This window comes from Sapajus apella, unplaced genomic scaffold, assembly GCF_009761245.1.
Source record: "Sapajus apella isolate SASKATOON/1434 unplaced genomic scaffold, GSC_monkey_1.0 scaffold48, whole genome shotgun sequence".
Lineage (NCBI taxonomy): Eukaryota > Metazoa > Chordata > Mammalia > Primates > Cebidae > Sapajus > Sapajus apella.
In genome coordinates, this window is record NW_022436988.1 from 9,716,927 (window position 1) to 9,721,934 (window position 5,008).

General features: G+C 44.3%; 1 pseudogene; it reads right to left on the reverse strand.

The window, feature by feature from the left end:
• Window positions 1-3,511: 3,511 nt before the first annotated feature.
• LOC116525730 lies at window positions 3,512-4,266 on the reverse strand (annotated as a pseudogene).
• Window positions 4,267-5,008: the final 742 nt, after the last annotated feature.

The following is a 5,008-nucleotide window of genomic DNA, read 5'->3' on the forward strand; positions in this document are numbered from 1 at the left end:
CTTCCTTCCTTCCTTCCTTCCTTCCTTCCTTCCTTCCTTCCTTCCTTTATTTCTTTCTTTTTCTTTCTTTCTTTTCTTCTTTTTCTTGATGGAGTTTTGTTCTTGTTGCCCAGGCTGGAGTGCAATGATGTGATCTCATTTCACTGCAACCTCTGCCTCCCAGGTTCAAGCGATTCTCCTGCCTCAGCCTCCCAAGTAGCTGGGATTACAGGCATGCACCACCACGCCCGGCTATTTTTTTGTATTTTTAGTAGAGATGGGGTTTCATCATATTGGCCAGGGTGGTCTCGAACTCCCGACCTCAGGTGATCCACCCACCTCAGCCTCCCAAACTGCTGGGATTACAGGTGTGAGACACCGCACCTGACCTACCCTGAGGATTTCTTTCTTGCTTCCCAGCGTTTGTCTTCTGTTTGCTTTCTCTTTCTCTGTTTGGCTTTCTTCTTTGTTTTGGTGGAGCATCACCTCCAGGAATTTCTTGAGAAAGGGTATGTGGTAGCCAGCCTCCAAGATGAACCCTAATAAACCCCATCTCCTGGTATTCACACCCTGTACGGCCCCTCCCACATTGTACCAGGATCTGTATGATCAATGAATATGGTGGATGATGGTGTGTCACTTCAGAGATTAGGATATAAAAAGCACTGTACCTTTTATCCTGGAGGATCTCTCCTCCCCCACTTCCCTTCCTCTCACCTCCCCTCTCCTCTCTTCCCCGTCTCCTTTCAAGGAAAGGTCGTGAGCCCCGTCTTGAGCAGTCCTATAGGATGGGAAGGTGGAGCCTCCAGCCAACAACCGCAGGAATAAGCTTGGGGGTGGATTCTTTAGCCTCTGTCAAGACTCAGATGGCTGTGTCCCCATCCAAACCTCATCTTGAATTGTAGCTCCCATAATTCCCACGTGTTGTTGGAGGGACCCTATGGGAGATAACTGAATCGTGGGGGAGGTTTTCCCCATACTGTTCTTGTGGTAGTGAATAAGTCTCACCAGATCTGATTGTTTTATAAGGGGTTTCCCCTTTCACTTGGCTTTCATTCTCTCTTGCCTGCTGCAGTGTAAGACATGCCTTTTGCCTTCCACCATGATTGTGAGGCCTCCCCAGCCACCAGGAACTGTGAAGCCATTAAACCTCTTTTTCTTTATAAATCACCCAGTCTCAGGTATGTCTTTATCAGCAATGTGAAAACAGACTAATGCACTCCCTAATGGCAAATCCAAAACCAAACCACCCAGTGAAGCTACTGCCAGCTAAACCAGTCTCAAATGTCTTTCTCATGGAAAATAGATAATAAATATCCATTTCTTAAACCACCAAAATTTGGCGTGACTTGTTATACAGAAATAGATAAGACAAAGGTAAATCTTTTAACACGGAGCTTGGCCGGGCGCGGTGGCTCAAGCCTGTAATCCCAGCACTTTGGGAGGCCGAGGCGGGTGGATCACGAGGTCAAGAGATCAAGACCAGCCTGGTCAACATGGTGAAACCCCGTCTCTACTAAAAATACAAAAAATTAGCCGGGCATGGTGGCGCATGCCTCTAGTCCCAGCTGCTCAGGAGGCTGAGGCAGGAGAATTGCCTCAACGCGGGGGGGGTTGGGTGGGCCGAACCCCGCCCCCGCCCCCCCCCCCGGGGGAAAAAAAAAAGAAACCCCCTTCCTCTCAAAAAAAAAAAAAAAAAAAATCACACTGAGCTTATGTAAAAATGTCTTTATTATACCCTCACTTCTTACTGATGGTTTAACTGTGCATAGAATTCTTTTTTTTTTTTTTTTTTTTTGAGACGGAGTTTCGCTCTTGTTGCCCAGGCTGGAGTGCAATGGCACAATCTCGGCTCACCGCAACCTCCGCCTCCTGGGTTCAGGCAATTCTCCTGCCTCAGCCTCCTGAGTAGCTGGGATTACAGGCATGCGCCACCACGCCCAGCTGATTTTTTTTTTTTTTGTATTTTTAGTAGAGACGGGGTTTCACCATGTTGACCAGGATGGTCTCGATCTCTTGACCTCGTGATCCACCCGCCTCGGCCTCCCAAAGTGCTGGATTACAGGCTTGAGCCACCGCGCCCGGCCTGTGCATAGAATTCTATTCACCCATTGGAAATCCTCTTCCCTCAGAATCTTAAACATTTATCCGTTGTATCCTGGCTTACAGTGTTGATGTGGGTGTGTCCAATGTCTTTTCCCAAAACCTTTTAAAATCTTCATTACAGTTGTTACAAATTTTCATCAGGCTCTGCTGTGGTGTGAATAGATTTTTTCCTTTATCATTTGTGTGTTTTGCATTCATTGAGCTCCTTTAATCTGGAAACATATGTCTCTTATTTTTAAAAGATGTTGTTACGTTAATTTTTTTTTGATGACTCCACTTCTGTTGTCACTGGTCTCTCTTTCTGGCACTTCTATTACTCAGACCAGTTCTGATTCCCTTGTCTTTTCTCTTTTATTTTCTATCTCTCTGTCATTTTGTTTGACTTTCTGGGTGATATTTTTAACCATTCTATTGAATTTTCAATTTCAACAATCGTTTTTTTTTTTTTTCTTTTTTTGAGATGCAGTCTCACTCTGCCACTCAGGCTGGAGTGCAGTGGTGCCATCTGGGCTCACTGCAACCTCCACCTCCCAGGTTCAAGTGATTCTTGGGCTTCAGTAGCTGGGATTACAGCTCTGTGCCAACACGCCTGGCTAATTTTTGTGTGTTTAGTAGAGATGGGGTTTCACCATGTTGACCAGTCTGGTCTTGAGCTTCTGACCTTAAGGAATCTGCCTGCCTTGGCTTCCCAAAGTGCTCAGATTACAGGTGTGGGCCACCATGCATGGCCTCTATTGAATTTTTTAATTTCAGCTATTGTGTGGTTAAGCACTTGTTCTGGTCTCTAAACACTCTCTTTTTGTAGCCTTCTGTTCTTGTTTCATGGATGTAATATTTTAATCTCAAGTTTCTACAAACTTCACTTATTTTTCACTTTCTTCTATTTCTTGATGATCTGTTTCCTTTAGATTCCTTTATCCTATTTATTTTTAAGGATTTATTTTAGTTTTCTTACTTTTTGTTCATGTTTTCTTCATCTTATTGATTTTTTTCTGTCTTTCAAGATTTTCCGCAGATGTCCTTGACTAATTATATTTAACAGAAAATCACTGAAATGCTTTTTGGAGGCTCTTTGTACACAGGTGTGGCTCTCATGTGGTGAATTTACTGAAGGATTGCCACGTGGAGACTGGATTACTTGATCAGAGAGCCTCCCTTAAATTCTGATTGTTTTTATTGGTCTGGCAGCTTCCCTAGAATCCCCCAACCTGGCTCCTGCAGTTTTTTGGTTTTTGTTTTTTAAGTTATTTAAGGCATCTCCTGCCATAAGCGAAGGGATGGAAGATCATCAGTATATCAACCATCATTTGATACAAGTAAAGAAGGTGAGCTCAAGGTCCCATATCCTTTTTCTGATCTGTGTGCAGACTAATGGGCCAAAGCAGTACTGTGGTCCCCAGTGCCCCTGTAGTGGTCCAGATTCTCTTTATTCATCTTCGTAGCCAGTTGGAAGTGGATTCACATCAGGGTTTTATGGAATAGAGTGTGGCTACCATCTCCCCAGAGAAAGGGCTGGGACCTGATGTGGAGATGGGATAGGGATGCACTGGGTCTCTTGTGTTTTTCGTAGTGTGACTTCAGAAACACATTCAGCATGCTGACTGCCACCCTGGGGAGTGTGACGAAGTAGGTGAAGGCCTTCCACATGCTAGCTGAGCCCTCCTCGCCATGGGCACCACTCTATGTAGGCTTCCCCAGCTGAGGGTGGGACCAACCCTGCAGGGGAGAAACCCCCAACATAGCAGCTGCTGCCATTTTCAACCTCGACCAGCTCCTGCAGCTTTATGAACCTGGCCATCAGTGCTGTGTGCCAAGTAGGAGAAGATGGTTTAGGGTTTCACTATTTAGTATGAAGATGTTCATTTAATCTCCCCCCTCCTTCCAGTGGATCTGTGTCCCTCAGAGCTTGACTGTTTCAACCATTTCACAGAGTAAACCTTGTTTTTTGTTTGGTTTTGTTTTATCTTGGGGTAGAGGAGGCTTCACAGTGTGAGGGAGTGGACATAAGTAGCTAACTATTTGTTATAAAGTCATTCAACCATCCTCCTCTTTCCAGTCCTACGTGGAGCCTCCAATTCCTGGATCTTTTTGGAGTTCTGCAACTTTCTTTTGGGTTGGCTTTACCCATGTAACCTCGTATTTTATTTTCTGTATTCTGCAAGTCAGTTAACTCCTTGTCACTTTCCAGCTTCCAACATTTTGTTGGCATTTTCTTGTCATTTCTTCTGTCGCTCTCTTTTTTCTTAAGTTTGCTTTTAAAAATATCTTTACTGTCATTTTAGAGGAGTTTGGAAGGAAGAAGAGAAAACTACACGTGTTTACTCTGCCATATTTAACCAGGTGTCTTAAAAGGTAGTCTGCATTTGGATTTTTGTTGCGCTCTGTGTGTGTGTGTGTGTGTGTGTGTGTGTGTGTGTGTGTGTGTGTGTGAACGTTTTTAGTGTTTAATTGTTTTTAACCAGATAAGCATTATTGGCTTGGTTAGCTTAGGACTTAGTTATGGACTTGGGTGGCTAAGTGGTACTGAGTTTGGATCAGCGCACTCCTTGGTTCCCACGTAAAGGATGACTTAGTACCTACTTTGTAGCTCACATTCGTTACTTAATCTGGTAGTGGTGGGAATGGTGGCCACTGAATGGTTCACCCCAAAGTGGAATTGCTGTAGTGCGGATCTTTTTAACCTGTACTGACTTATTCTCTGCTGAGCATAATCCTTTTCTGGAAACTGGGACTGTGACAGGCAAAGTGGAATGGCTCCGCCAGGCATGGGGGGTTGTAATTTCTTTCCAATTAGGATACCTACAAGTAGCAGATGATTTTCACTTGGTCTTGCAGGGCCAAATGATGCAATTTTTGGACCATTTCTTACTTCTTGAAACTCTCTTCCTCAAACCTTCCTTCTAGATTGTACGTCCTGTTTTCT